The sequence below is a fragment of the Bison bison genome, unplaced genomic scaffold (genome assembly GCF_000754665.1).
Source record: "Bison bison bison isolate TAMUID 2011002044 unplaced genomic scaffold, Bison_UMD1.0 scf7180017864462, whole genome shotgun sequence".
NCBI classification, from domain to species: domain Eukaryota; kingdom Metazoa; phylum Chordata; class Mammalia; order Artiodactyla; family Bovidae; genus Bison; species Bison bison.
Genome location: NW_011495024.1, coordinates 5,577,984 through 5,594,942, shown reverse-complemented (window position 1 = coordinate 5,594,942; position 16,959 = coordinate 5,577,984).

Below are 16,959 nucleotides of genomic sequence, written 5' to 3'. Positions count from 1 at the left end.
ATGGAAGGACGATCACAGATCAATACCCCAAATGAACAGTCACTGTTGTGTTTTTGTTGGGTTGACAGCTAAGGGAAGGCTCTTCCTGTTAACATCTGTCTGTCAGTTTCTGGTAATCTGTATTATATTGATTATATGTGTGTGCACATAGCATTAACTTATATTCTACAGCTGTCTCCTGCTTGCTTTTGGTTATTCCCACCACCCACTCACCACTGCTGCTGCTGCTTCTGCTAAGTCACTTCAGTCATGTCCAACTGTGTGTGACCCCATAGATGGCAGCCCACCAGGCTCCCCCATCCCTGGGATTCTCCAGGCAAGAACACTGGAGTGGGTTGCCATTTCCTTCTCCATTCACCGCTAGAACCAGACAAAAAGAGAACAAAGGAAAAGAGGACAAAATGCCCTCAATTGGATTTTCACAAAATAAGTAGTTAAGGAAGAAAAAGCACACTTCCCCAGTCTCTGCCTGCCTGGGTACATGGTCCTCCTTTACACAACACTTTATGAGGCCTTGGGAGTGGGATTCAGTTCTCAATGACCACCTCAGGCAAGGTAAGCTTGACTTAGTTTTTTAGGGAAGTAAATAAACTGTTCTCAGTTTAGTGCCTTATTAACAGGAGAAGGTCAATTTCTGAAGATCCTACAGGTAGGAAGCATCACATAACAGAACTTTGTGCTTTCTGGTAGCTATCACTATTTTATTATTTGTATTCCCCAGAAGCATTGCATACATGAGTACTAAGCCAGCTCAGTTGTGTCCAAATCTGTGTGACTCTATGGACTATAGCCCACCAGACTCCTCTGTTCATGGCATTCTGCAGGCAATAAAACTGGGGTGGGTTGTCTGCCCTCTTCCAGGGGATTTTCCTGATCCAGGGATAGAATGAAAATCTATCTATAGATTTTCTAATATCTATAGAAATCTATAGAAAATCTCTTATGTCTCTTTCACTGGCAGGCAGATTCTTTACCACTAATGCCATCCAGGAAACCCCCTCAGGAGCATATGATTTCTCAATCTAGCTTTGTTTTCATTGTCTTTCATATACCTGAGAACCATCGATCAAATTGCCAACAACCATTGGAACATAGAAAAAGCAAGAGAGTTCCAGGAAAACATCTACTTCTGCTTTACTGACCATGCCAAAGCCTTTGACTGTGTGGATCACAATAAACTTTGGAAAATTCCTAAAGAGATGGGGATACCAGACCACCTTACTTGCCTCCTGAGAAATCTGTATACAGGTCAAGAAGCAACAGTTAGAACCAGACATGGAACAACAGATTGCTTCCGAATCAGGAAAGGAGTATATCAAGGCTGTATATTGTCAACCTGCTTATTTAACTTATATGCAGAGTACGTCATGCATGATGCTGATCTGGATGAAGCACAAGCTGGGATCAAGACTGCCGGGAGAAATATCAATAACTTCAGGTATGCAGATGACACCATCCTTATGGCAGAAAGCAAAAAGAAACTAAAGAGCCTCTTGATGAAAGTGAAAGAAGAGAGTGAAAAAATTGTCTTAAAACTCAACATTCAGAAAACTAAGATCATGGCATCTGGTCCCGTCACTTCATGGCAAATAGATGGGGAAACAATGGAAGCAGTGAGAGACTTTATTTTATTGGGCTCCAAAATCACTGCAGAGGGTGACTTCAGCCATAAAATTAAAAGATGCTTGATCCTTGGAAGAAAATCTATGACCAACCTAGCTAGCATATTAAAAATCAGAGATACTATTTTGCTGACAAAGGTCCTTCTAGTCAAAGCTATGGTTTTTCCAGTAGTCATGTATGGATGTGAGAGTTGGACCATAAAGAAAGCTGAACACCAAAGAATTGATGCTTTTGAACTGTGGTGTTGGAGAAGACTTTTGAGAGTCCCTTGGACTGCAAGGAGATCAAACCAGTCCATCCTAAAGGAAATCGGTCCTGAATATTCATTGGAAGGACTAATGCTGAAGCTGAAACTCCAATATTTTGGCCACCTGTTGCAAAGAGCTGACCCATTGGAGAAGACTCTGGTGCTAGGAAAGATTGAAGGCAGGAGGAGAAGGGGTGACGGAGGATGAGATCACTGACTCCTCACTGATGGATGGCATCACCGAACTCGATGGACTTGAGTTTGAGCAAGCTCCAGAAGTTGGTGATGGACAAGGAAGCCTGGCATGCTGCAGTCCATGAAATCACAGAGTCGGACACGACTGAATGACTGGACTGAACTGAACTGATACACCCTGAAAATCCTACTTTCAACAAGTAGAAATGGGGTTTTAGAAGCATTTAGATCATAATTTTCTTACACTATATTTTATACAATATTCTAATAGATGTGTTTTGGAAGAAAATGTGATGGCTCACATATATATTAAATATTCTATACTTTGATTGTTTAGAAAACGAAGACCAAAGAAGAACAATTTATGAACCAAGTCTAGGTGTGTTCTTTACCACTGTGACACCTGGGAAGCTCTAGTCATTATAGCAGTAGAGAATAAGAAGGTACAAGCCAACTTACCCAAACTTTGTGAGCAATATAATCAACCTGACTTGTTAAGGAAAGATCTGTTTAGGTTATTTAGCAGATAAAAATCTTCTGTCCGTAGTCCTAAAAATAAGTTTCAAGGATATTGTAGTTATCTCCCAATGTCAAGATAATTTTATTCTTGATTTCTTGTGGAAACTTGGAATCTAAATATAGGATTTTAGAAGACAAGGTCCTGAATCAATATATAGTTCACAACCACAGTGCAACAGTGTGAGACTGTGTCCAATCACTAATAAAACAAAGCAGAGAAAATTGAAGGAGGAGAATATAATAGGGGTATAATTTGACAACATATCATTTGTAGAATTCTCTTCTTTCACCAGTTCAGTTCAGTTCAGTTGCTTGGTCATGTCCGACCCTTTGTGACCCCATGGATTGTAGCATGCCAGGCTTCCCTGTCCATCACCAACTCCCTGAACTTGCTCAAACGCATTCCATTGAGTCAGTGATGCCATCCAAACATCTCATCCTCTATCGTCCCCTTCTCCTCCTGCCTTAAAACTTTCCCAGCATCAGGGTCTTTTCCAATGAGTCAGTTCTTCACATCAGGTGGCCAAGTATTGGAGCTTCAGTTTCAGCATCAGTCCTTCCAATGAAAGGAAGGACTCTTTCACCAAGTGAATTATAATCTCAACTCAACTTTATACATGAGAATTGATGCTGTTTAACTGTCTCCTATTAGAGAAAAATTCTTTTAGAATAAACTGAAGCATATGAAAAATCTATTTCATTCAGTTCAGTTCAATTTAGTCACTCAGTCGTGTCTGACTCTTTGCGACCCCATGAATCGCAGCACGCCAGGCCTCCCTGTCCATCACCAACTCCTGGAGTTCACCCAGACTCATGTCCATACAGTCAGTGATGCCATCCAGCCATCTCATCCTCTGTCGTCCCCTTCTCCTCCTGACCCCAATCCCTCCCAGCATCAGAGTCTTTTCCAACGAGTCAACTCTTCGCATGAGGTGGCCAAAGTACTGGAGTTTCAGCTTTAGCATTAGTCCTTCCAAAGAAATCCCAGGGCTGATCTCCTTCAGAATGGACTGGTTGGATCTCCTTGCAGTCCAAGGGACTTTCAAGAGTCTTCTCCAACACCACAGTTCAAAAGCATCAATTCTTCGGCACTCAGCTTTCTTCACAGTCCAACTCTCACATCCATACATGACCACTGGAAAAACCATAGCCTTGACTAGACAGACCTTTGTTGGCAAAACTGAAGCATATGAAAAATCTATTTCATTACATGTCTATAAATTTTGCAAAATAAAATATTTCATGTTAATAAATATTAAGGAGTCCTGTGTTAGCTGTTAAGGTTTCAGCATTTCTTTTTTTCCAAAATCATCAGAATAAGAAAACATGCCTTTCCTCTTCTAAGGACATTCTAAAATGTGTGGCCTGAGAATTGTGAATTGAACCCAAACTGTTGGTCTTTGTTTATCCATTTTTTGAAGATTAGGCACTGTCACTAAGGGGAAGAATTCTGCTTTCACACTGGGTACTGAATGTTAACAGCATATCATTTTAAATGTTTCCATGCAAAATCAGAACCCTGAAAGAATTGACACTATAATAATTTAACTGCATAAAATAAGAGAACATCTTGAGCATAATTTTTGAGAGTTTTAATAAATCAGTCTTGATATTTGGAGTTAGTTGAAGCACAATGCTGCCAGTCTGGAATATGATGAAGTAGCTTGCAGCAAAGCCATGCTCCTGCTGGGAACCACCAGAAGAGTTGGATAAAATACAAAATCATTTGGAATCCATTGCAGAGTTGCTGAAGAAACTAGCTCTTGAGAGGCTAAAATCTTGGATAAAGGGAATCCCAGGAGTTACTTTTCTACTTAGGATATTTGCTAATATAGAACTGAAGGCTGCTAAAATGGGAATACAACAAAGAATCAGCAGAACAAGGCAAACTGTTTTCAACCTCAGAAGGGCAAGTGAGATAAACTTTACTGCTGACCCCTGATTCAGTAAGCCAAAATCTTGAGAAGGGAGGTATAGGAAAGTCAAACTCAAGGGATTCCTTCCTTGATGCATTTGCTGAAATTTTAACCAAGAAAGAGCAAGATGCTAAAAACTAAGCATAAGCTACCAAAAAAGCAGAGTGGAGTTATCAGTGGCTTTAAGCTGATTAAGAGATGAAAATCAGAGTATACTAAATATATAAAATAAAAGGAGTCCTATAAAATAGTTGGTATCCCTGGAAATTTACACCCTACAATATGGGGCAAAGCAGAGGTAGAAGAAGACATACCAAAAGTTTTGAGCTAAAAGCCTGATTGGATTAAGGTGATCCCAATGGCTCCTACTACTATTCTGTGAGTGTGCACTAAATTGCTTCAGTTGTATTTGACTCTGTGTGACTCTAGGGACGGTAGCCCATCAGGTTCCTCTGTCCAGAGATTCTTTAGGCAAGAATACTGGAGTGGGTTTCCACATCCTCCTCCAGGAGGTCTTCCTGACTTAGGGATAGAACTGTGTCTCTTTTGTCTCCTGCATTGGCAGGTGGATTCTTTACCACAAGTACCACCTGGGAAGCCCTACTACTATTTCATATTCAACATTTTCTGTATTATTCTATTTCCTATGTTAAATATTTCCTTCTCAACTGTCTCCTTCTCCATCAGCTTTCCAACATAATCGATTATATCCCATCCTCATGAGGTTACACAGAGGCAGGGGAGCTTTTTTTTTTTTTTTTTTAATCTTCCCACTCCAACAGTACCTTCACTCCCTTTCCCCCTTTCCTCAGGTTCCACTTACTTCTGAACCCAAGGCAATCCTATTTCCATTCCTACTATGCAGCCAACCACTAAAACTGCTCTTGTCAAAGACTCCAATAATGTCTATGACCCTCCATGGTCCTGGTAATGCACATTATTAGTCCAGTGGCTTTTTATATAATTTCAATTTAAAAAATGTACTATTCTTCTTTTCTGCCTAACTTTCCCCCTAACTTTCTGCTTCTTCCTTCTGGTCACTTTGCACCATTTTTCTTCTTATTCTTCCTCTTATTTCTTATTCCAATCCAAAATTGATAATGTAACTTTCTTTTCCTTCAAATTTCTATATGGTTCGGACTGTTCCACTTAGTTTCAAATATCACATATCTGATACTAACTCCTAAATCTAAGACTCTTGCTTGAGACATATGTTACACTTCTAGTTACACACACCTAAATATTTGGACAATTCAAGTGTTCTTCAAATTTAATATACCCAAAACAAATCAACTGTGGCAATAAACTGATGGTCCTTCAAATTTTACTACTACATTCTAGAACCTGATATCCACCCCCCACCCCCCGGCCACCCAATATCTCACCAGTCTGTCCTCTTTTCACCATCTGTAGGCCCATCACTATCAAATTTTTCTTGACTATGATTGTGGTCTGATAATAGTCTCTGCACATGTACTCTTGAGCACCTCCAGACCATTTTTTCCAGACAAGTCATAGGAGTCTTTTACATACTACAGACCCTATCATGTAGTCCTCTATTTAAATACTTCAGTCAATAACTTCCTTAACTTTACGGACAAAATCTGGTCACTGTCAACGTCTCTGGAATTAGGATATGCAATTCTTTCTTCTCTTTATTCCAGTAAAATTGTCCAACTTTCATTTCTTTAAATGAACTATACTCCCTTCTCTTTCTCTCTCTTCTTAAAATTCCTTGTTATTTTTTTTTTAATATTTATTTATTTGGCTGAAACTGATCTTTAGTTGTGGCATGTGGGGTCCAGTTTCCAAACCAGGGATTGAACCCAGGTCCCTCCACTGGGAGTGTGGATCACCACTGAAGTCACTGAACCATGTTCCCGTTGGCCTGAAAGAGTTCTGCCCTTTCCACATCTTTTGTCTACTGAGCTAATTAACTCCTAACCATCTTTCCAGTCACAGTACAAATGCCACTGCCTTTGGAAAGTTTTCCTTGATGTCCTCTGGCATGATTATGTTTTTTGTTTTCAATTTATGTTTCTTCTGGAAAGGAGTATTATTTTTTTTTGTATTTGGTTAATTCCTACCCATCACATGACCACCACCCCAACCCCAGGCAGACTGATAATTTCATAAGGATAAAGGATCAAGTTTATTTTGTTTCCATTGCATTCCCAGTATCAAGTTAGTTCCAATAAGTAGTAGACACTCAATACATGTAAAATAAGTGAGTGCAAATGAAACAGATGGCTAAGAAGGTAATAATATGTAAATGATTAGGAGCCTTCTGTTAGCTACCATATCCAGGTACTTGTCTGCTCTCAGCTTTCTTGGATAGTCAACTTTCCTTTCCAAATACTAGGTCTTCTCCTTCTTCTATCTACATCTACTCAGGCCATCATGAAACACTGGAAACAGATTAGGGTGCCCATAATATTTTTCAGGATTAACCTTCTCCCTCTCTTACCCACAATACACATACATGTGCACACAGGCTCACACACATTCAGATAAGGACACATACATGAAGAGTCAACTTTGGGGAAAAGGAAAAGGCATTATTGTATTTAGGATGCAATTTTCCCAGAATCCTCCAATTTCCTAATGTTATTTTTTTCTAATTAGTGTACAACCAATACATGAGTTAAAATACAGACTCTTTTTAGAATATTCCATTGACTCATAACTGAACTGACTCATTAGTTTTCTAGAAAGAACCAATTCAAGATATTGTGCTTTTTTTTTGTTAGATTTTTTTCCTTGCAATTTTTCCTCTTTCCCTTTTAAAAAATAAAATAAATTTAAAAAGTAAGATATTTTAGAAAATGATACATTTGAAATATTGCTCTTTTAAAATCTTCAGTTTTCTAAGTACTTATGTCCTTTAAATGTTTCCTAAGAAAATGCCTGGCTGCCATTCAATCTTCAAGTGAGATTAATATTCTAGAGTAATTTATTTAACATTATTATTTCCATAAATGGAAGAATGAGGAAGGGAATCTGAAAAAACACAGGGAAATATTACTTTATTATTTGTCATTGTAACCAGTGCATATATACTACTACTATTTGGGGCAGAATGTTGAACATATAAGTATTCTATATATCTGAACTGATAAAGTTAATATTCCCTTACAGATGATTGACAACTAATGAGCTTCTTTATATAGTTTATCAATTTATACTATTGAAAGAAATATTCAGAAAGTATATAGTAGTCCTCTCTTATCCACAGTTTTGTTTTCTAAGGTTTCAGTTACCCATAGTCAACCATGGTCAGAAAATATTAAATGAAAAAAATCCAGAAATAAATAATTCATTATATTTAAATTCCATGCTATTCTGAGGAGTGAGATGAAATCTTATGCCATTCTGCTCCACCCCACCTGAAACATGAATCATTCCTTTTTCTAGCACATCCCATCCATTAGTCACTTAGTATCAGCTGGGTTATCAGATCTTCTCTCTAGGTATCACAGTGCTTGTGTTCAAATAATCCTTATTTCATTAAATGGTCCCAAAGCACAAGAGCAGTCATGCTAGTAATTCAGATATGCCAGAAAGAAGCTGCAAAGTGAAAATTTTAAAGTTCTACATTTAATAAGGAAAGAAAAAATTATTATATTGACATTGCTAAAATGTTATGGTAAGAATGAATTTATATCTTTGAAACTGAAGAATGAAAAGAAATTCAGGCTAGTTTTGCTGCCACACCTCAGACTGCATAAGTTATGGCTACAGAGCCTGAGAAGTGCTTGGTTAAGATTCTGAGAAAGAGATAGACTACATTAAACTTTTATTATAGTATACTGTTAAAACTGTTCTATTTTATTATTAGTTATTGTTGTTAATCTCTTACTGTGCCTAATTTATAAATTAAACTTTATCATAGGTATGTTTGTGTAGGAAGAAACATAGTATAGATATGATTTGGTGTTCTCTAAGTATCCACTGGGAGTCTTGGAACGTATCCCCTGTGAATAAAGGTATGATAGCTCTTTGGAAAGTTCAGAAAACATGTATATTGCTTTCTCTGGAGGAAGTTGCTGTCTTTTGCAATCTTTGATACTCTAATATGTGTTAGTAGCAGAAGAAGCAACACCTACTTGACTTTTTCTGTTCTAAAAATCTCCTTTTTCCTATAAAATTAATTGTACATTTTCCCTTTTATCTTGAAGATCATAAAGTCCAGTATCTATCAGAATCTTTACTCACAGTAGATAGAGAATTGATTCTATTTGAATGGATGTTGAGTTCCCTATAAATTATAATGTTTGTTTTCTCATTAACCATACAACTTATTGTAGTCATTGCTTATAATTAATAGCTAACATTCCCAGTAACATTTATGCCTTTTATATTTCCTGGTTATTCTCCTGGTTATTCTATCTACAGCATAATTTTTAGACTAATGGATGTGAAGTATATTAAAGTAGCATTTATATAAATAATTACTATTATTTCCAAGGTGAGGGCTCATTGTTTTAACACTTGTTTATCAATATGGAAGTTGTTATAACATGTTTACTTAATTATGCCTCCTTTTTTCCAAGATTATCCCTAAGCAAATACCAAATCAGTGAAGCATGTTTTCAGTACTCCCAGAAACTAGTTTTGTTCCTTTTGTCCTACTTCCAGGAGCCCAGTGTCTCTCTGTTATATGTTACAAAAACAATCTCTAAACTGTACTAAGAATTGTATTTTCCCACCAGGTAGCTGACTGATAGTGTAAAAGGTGTAACTTCTTAATTCCACTTAATTAGTATTAGTGATGATAATACCTGATTTTTATTCATTGCTTCCTACAGGCAATCTAAGTACTTTTCAAGTAATAGAAAAGTGAGTGCCTTCTCTTCTTTTTTTTTTGCTGTTTCTCCAGATTAAATTTCATGAATTGCACATTAGTAAAATATTTTCAATGATTTAATGATGTGCAACATAATATCACTTCTGAACCACTGGGTTAGAGAGTTGGTTGAAAGTATATTACATTCTCTACAAAAAAACTGGTTGTGTGTTGGTGCATAGTTTTAGAAAGCTCCAGTGCTATTCCAAAGGCATGGGTTTTATTTTTCCTAATGAAAATGATGAAGAGAAAAAAAAATAATCAATAATTTTATGTTGACATACATAAAAAGAAAAGAGACAAGAAAATAAAGCAGGAGTGAGGCAAACAATAGATTAAAAAATAGACTAATAGGCAGCCAAATTTATCTTTGAAAATGAACATGGATGTACCCTCCTTTCCACCTACTCTTGTCAAGTCTACAAAAATATGAATGGTAATAGGAAAAGAAATCAAAGATGTGACAAAATCTTAGAGCTAGAAATGTGCTTAAGATATAACCTTATCCAACTCAGGTCACTTTCTGGGTCACTTACACAGAAGTTAAGTGTCCACAGCCACAGGCTAATTGGCAGGAGAATGGAGACTGAACTCAGGTCTTTTGAATCTCACATTGTATTTTGGTGGTGGCATACTGCCTGAATTCTTTTCAGGCATTTTTATAGTAAATGGATTATTCTTTAGAGTCTGTTAGGGAAATTAAATGAATAATCTTGTTTAGGCTTCAGAGACAAAGAAGAGCAGGCCTCGGACCTTGTTTCTAACTTGCCTGGACACTGCCCTGACTGGGAGTGACTGTGAGTGAACACCTGCTGTGACTGTAAGACTTGCAGCACAGTTCAGGTCAATTCAGTCGTGTCAACTCTTTGCGACCCCATGAATCCCAGCACTCCAGGCCTCCCTGTCCATCACCAACTCCCGGAGTCTAGCCAAACCCGTGTCTATTGAGTTGGTGATGCCATCCAGCCATCTCATCCTCTGTTGTCCCCTTCTCCTCCTGCCCCCAATCCTTCCCAGCATTAGGGTCTTTTCCAATGAGTCAACTCTTCACACATGAGGTGGCCAAACTATTGGAGTTTCAGCTTCAACATCAGTCCTTCCAATGAATACCCAGGACTGATCTCCTTTAGGGTGGACTGGTCGGATATCCTTGCAGTCCAAGGGATTCTCAAGAGTCTTCTCCAACACCACAGTTCAAAACCATCAATTCTTTGGCACTCAGCTTTCTTCACAGTCCAACTCTCACATCCATATATAACCACTGGAAAAACCATAGCCTTGACAAGACAGACCTTTGTTGGCAAAGTAATGTCTCTGCTTTTCAATATGCTGTCTAGGTTGGTCATAACTTTCCTTCCAAGGAGTAAGCATCTTTTAATTTCATGGCTGCAATCACCATCTGCAGTGATTTTGGAGCCCCCAAACATAAAGTCTGACACTATTTCCACTGTTTCCCCATGTATTTCCCATGAAGTGATGGGACCAGATGCCATGATCTTAGTTTTCTGTATGTTGAGCTTTAAGCCAACTTTTTCACTTTCCTCCTTCACTTTCATCAAGAGGCTTCTTTGTTCCTCTTCACTTTCTGCCATAAGGGCAGTGTCATCTGCATATCTGAGATTATTGATATTTCTCCTGGCAATCTTGATTCCAGCTTGTGCTTCTTCCAGCACAGCGTTTCTCATGATGTACTCTGCATATAAGTTAAATAAGCAGGGTGACAATATACAGCCTTGATGTACTCCTTTTCCTATTTGGAATCAGTCTATTATTTCATGTATAGTTCTAACTGTTGCTCCCTGACCTGCATACAGGTTTCTCAAGAGACAGGTCAGGTGGTCTGATATTCCCATCCCTTTCAGAATTTTCCACAGTTTATTGTGATCCACACAGTCAAAGGCTTTGGCACTTGCATCACATAGATAGATAAGATGGGGGAGGAATCTTGAGATTGTTGAAACCCTGGAGGGGGCCTGGCTAACCAAGCCCCAGGCTTAACTACGTTCCAAGTTTTACACAACAAAACAAAGAACATTAACATGAAGCCAGAGCTGCAATTTGGTCACAGATTGATGATGATATCAGTTTGTTACCATCCTGGGATTATAAGCAGGAAGCCTGAAGTGCAATCTTTGAAGTCTCATCCATGGAGCAGATGTATTGCCTAGGAATGTTTCCCAATTGGGACTCCAGAGATGCTGTGATACAGGACTTCCCAGCACTGATTAAGTCTGGATGTTGGTCAAAACCCAATTTGGTGATGTATCCTCTACTCTTTCTAATTCTCTTTTCTTTTAATGTTAGTATATTGAAACTAAGCTAGATAATTCTAATGAATATTTGTATTACTTATTTGTATATAATGAATGGCTTATTTTGTCACCAAATCCTTTTGTTGGGGGAGTGTGTAATTTCCTCAGATCTGTCTCACTGCAGCAAAAATTTGAAGCGGTGGACCTGTGTTACAGCTCAGTTACAACTCAGTTTAAATGTCAGACCAGTGTTACAGCTTGGTTACAGCTCAGTTTTATTTGGCATGCAAAGGAAAATACATCCTCAAGGCGTGAGGGTGGGCTGACCCAAAAGAAGCATGGGGCTCAATTTTGACACCTGTGTTTATATGTTTTCTTTCTCCTCTTCCTGAGCCTGTCCTATATAAATTGGCCTAGCCAAGAGGACTGTTTGCTTCACCTGAGGTTCTCACTCTGGTCCTTGGACCTTCCTTTGCTCTATTTTCATGGGCTTTTCCCTTTCGTTGTCTTTTAGCCACCTCTATTTTGGACTCCTTTTTCCTATTCTAACTACTTAACATGCCTCAAGAGATGGGAAGCCCAATTTTTTGGAAATAGGGGCATCTAGGTCTCTCTGGCTACTTCTGCTGAGCTGGAATGGCAAGGGACATTGGGCATCCCCTTCTTGCTAATCTCAAGCCTCAGAGTCTTTATGGTGGTGTCCATTTAAGGGTGAGTGACATTTTCCATGGTCAGGTGTAGCTGTATAAATACTTGTTGAACTGGCACTGCATGTTGTAGCTTGTTGACCTGGACAGAGACAAAATGGGTTAGACAATTACTAATACATGGAGCAAACATAAGCAGCATCAATATGGTTATAGCCAACTCCAAATCTCCTTTTTCCAGGGAAGAATCTCCCAAAGAGATATGTGTAGCCACCCTGAGGACTCTCTGGCTCGTTCTTTGAGATATCATATGATCTAAATGTTTTTCTTGAGGACAGTGAGACTTTTTTTAACTTGACTAGAGGTATTTACTCAGAAACAACACATCCCATTTAAGATGGCTTAAGTTCCTCTTTGTTCAGGGATCAGGAGACCTATCTCCTGTCTATTTTGGAGTACAATCGCTGCCAAGCTGTGTTGGCTCTTTAGAGCTATCCTGAGAAATCTCCAGAAAGAATGAAGAGACAGATCCAAAGCTAAAACAAAACCCAGTTGTGGATGTGAAGGGTAATGGAAGTAAACTCTGATGCTGTAAAGAACAGTATTGCATATGAACCTGGAAACATGAATCCAGGCAAATTGGAAGTGGTCAAACAGAAGATGGCAAGAGTGAACATCAACATTTTGGGAATCAGAAAAGTAAAAATGGACTGGAATGGGTACATTTAACTCAGATGACCATTATATCTACTATGTGGGCAAGAGTCCCTTAGAAAAAATGGAGTAGCCATCATAGCCAACAAAAGAGTCTGAAAGGCAGTACTTCTATGCAATCTCAAAAGTGACAGAAAGATCTCTGTTTGTTTCCAAGGCAAAATATTCAATATCACAATAATCCAAGTCTATGCCCAAAAAGTAATGCTAAAAAAGCTGAAGCTGAATGGTTCTATGAAAACCTACAAAAGCTTCTAGAACTAACACCCCAAAAGATGTCCTTTTCATTATAGGGGACTGGAATGCAAAAGTGGGAATTCAAGAGATACCTGGAGTAACAGGCAAGTTTGGCCTTGGAGTACAAAACAAAGCAGGTCAAAGGCTAACAGAGTTTTGACAAGAGAGTGCACTGGTCATAGCAAACACTCTCTTTCAACAACACAACAGAAGACTCTACACATGGATATCACCAGATGGTCAACTCCAAAATCAGATTGTTTATATTCTTTGCAGCCAAATATGGAGAAGCTCTACACAGTCAGAAAAAAAAAAAAAAAAAAAAACCTGGACCTGATTGTGGCTCAGATCTTGAACTCCTTATTGCCAAATTCAGACTGAAATTCAAGAAAGTAGGGAAAACCACTAGACCATACAGGTATGACCTAAATCAAATCCCTTATGATTATACAGTAGAAGTGACAAATAGATTCAAGGGATTAAATCTGATAGACAGAGTGCCTGAAGAACTATGGACAGAGGTTCATGACATTGTACAGGAAGTGGTGATCAAACCATCCCCAAGAAAAAGAAATGCAAAAAGGCAAAATGGTTGTCTGACAAGGCCTTACAAATAGCTGAGGAAAGAAGAGAAGCAAAAGTGGAAAATACCCATTTGAATGCACAGACCCAAGAATAGCAAGGTGATAAGACACCCTTCCTCAGTGATTAATGCAAAGAAATAGAGGAAAACAATAGAATGGGAAAGACTAGAGATCTCTTCAAGAAAATAAGAGATACCAAGGGAACATTTCATGCAAAGATGGGCTCAATAAAGGACAGGAAAGGTAGGGACCTAACTGGAGCAGAAGATATTAAGAAGAGGTGGCAAGAATACACAGAACTATACAAAAAAAAGATCTTCATGACCCAGATAATCACAATGGTGTTATCACTCACCCAGAGCCAGACACCCTGGAATGTGAAGTCAAGCAGGCCTTAGGAAACATCATTACGAACAAAGCTAGTGGAGGTTATGGAATTCCAGTTGACCTATTTCAAATCCTAAAAGATGATGCTGTGAAGGTGCTGCACTCAATATGCCAGAAAATTTGGAAAATTCAGCAGTGGCCACAGGACTGGAAAAGGTCAGTTTTCATTCCAATCCCACAGAAGAAGGGCAATGCCAAAGAATGTTCAAACTACCACACAATTGCACTCAGACTTTCCCGGTGGCTCAGATGGTAAAGCTTCTGTCTACAATGCAGGAGACCTGGTTTCAATCCCTGGGTCAGGATGATACCCTGGAGACGGAAATGGCAACCCACTCCAGTACTCTTGACTAGAAAATCCCATGGATGGAAGAGTCTAGTGTAGGCTACTGTCCATGGGGTCGCAAAGAGTCAGACTCAACTGAGCAACTTCACTTTCGCTTTACACACTAGTAAAGTAATGCTCAAAATTCTCCAAGCCAGGCTTCAACAGTAAGTGAACTGTGGACTTCCAGATGTTCAAACTGAATTTAGAAAAGACAGAGGAACCAGAGATCAAATTGCCAACATCCATTGGATCATCAGAAAAGCAAGAGATTTCCACAAAAACATCTACTTCTGCTTTATTGATTATGCCAAAGCTTTGACTGTGAGGATCACAAAAAGCTGTGAAAAATTCTGAAAGAAATGGAAATACCAGACCACTTGACCTGCCTCCTGAGAAATTGGTATGCAGGTCAGGAAGCAACAGTTAGGACTGGACATGGAACAACAGACTGGTCCAAATCGGGAAAGGAGTACATCAAGGCTGCATATTGCAACCCTGTTTATTTAACTTATATACAGAGTACATCATGAGAAATGCTGGACTAGATGAGCACAAAATGGAATCAAGATTGCTGGGAGAAATATCAATAACCTCAGATATGAAGATTTCACCACCCTTATGGCAGAATGGGAAGAACTAAAGAGCCTCTTGATGAAAGTGAAAGAGGAGATTGAAAAAGTTGGTTTAAAACTGAACATTCAGAAAAGTAAGATCATGGCATCCAACCCATCACTACATGGCAAATAGATGGGTAAACAAAGGAAACAGTGACAGACTTTGTTTTCTTGGGCTCCAAAATCACTGCAGATGGTGACTGAAGCCATGAAATTAAAAGACACTTGCTCCTTGGAAGAAAAGCTATGGCCAACCTAGACAGCATATTAAAAAGAAGAGATACTACTTTGGCAACGAAGGTCCATCTAGTCAAAGCTATGGTTTTTCCAGTGGTGATGTATGGATGTGAGGGTTGGACTATAAAGAAAGCTGAACACCAAAGAATTGATGCTTTTGAACTGTTATGTTGAAGAAGACTCTTGAGAGTCCTTTGGACTGCAGCAAGATCCAACTAGTCAATTCTAAAGAAATCAGCCCTGAATATGTATTGGAAGTACTGATGCTGAATCTGAAACTCCAATGCTTTGGCCATCTGATGCAAGGAATTGACTCATTGGAAAAGACCCTGATGCTGGGAAAGATTGAAGGCATGAGGAAAAGGGGACGACAGAGGATGAGATGGTCGGATGGCATCACCGACTTGATGGACATAAGTTTGAGCAAACTCCAGGTGTTGGTGATGGACAGGGAGCTTGGTGTGCCTCAGTCCATGGGGTCACAAAGAGTTGGACATGACTGAGTGACTTAACTGATTGACTGACTGACTGAGAAATCTTATCCCCAGAAACTTAATTTTAGGAGTGTTTATTAGAATGACACTCATTTGTAATCCTGAATAGGTATCTGAGATCTCCAAGGGGCTCACAGGTATATTGAATGTCCTCTTTTTTCTCTTCCATGGCTTGACTCGTGAGTAGTGAATCCAGTAGCCATGTCCTGTAACCTTGACTGTTTTGTAGTAAAAAGTATTATAGAGTAGGGGCTCTTCCATGTGGGTTGGAGTTGAGTGTTTGGGGACCCATCTTCCAGAATTTAGTTAGGACTTGTGTCTCTGGAACATATAGTGGTGCCTCTTTAGAATCGTTTGGGTCCTAATTGACACCCCACAATCATATATCCTGTTGGAATTGCCCAATGGCCATGGTATAAGACCAAAGGGTCTGAGCCTCTGGATCTAGGAAGAGATCATTGACATAAATAAAAGGTCTCCCAAATACCATCTCATAAGGACTAAGATCAACCTGTTCCTTGGTTTCAATACAGGTATAGAGGATAGCTATTGGTAAAGCCTCCTTCCATCCCAGGGAGGTCTCCTGGGTTATCTTTTTTTTTTTTTTTTTTATTTTTTTTTATTTTTAAACTTTACATAATTGTATTAGTTTTGCCAAATATCAAAATGAATCCACCACAGCTATACATGTGTTCCCCATCCTGAACCCTCCTCCCTCCTCCCTCCCCATACCATCCCTCTGGGTCGTCCCAGTGCACTAGCCCCAAGCATCCAGTATCGTGCATCGAACCTGGACTGGCAACTCGTTTCTTACATGATATTTTACATGTTTCAATGTCATTCTCCCAAATCTTCCCACCCTCTCCCTCTCCCACAGAGTCCATAAGACTGTTCTATACATCAGTGTCTCTTTTGCTGTCTCGTACACCAGGTTATTGTTACCATCTTTCTAAATTCCATATATATGCGTTAGTATACTGTATTTATGTTTTTCCTTGTGACTTACTTCACTCTGTATAATAGACTCCAGTTTCATCCACCTCATTAGAACTGATTCAAATGTATTCTTTTTAATGGCTGAGTAATACTCCATTGTGTATATGTACCACAGCATTCTTA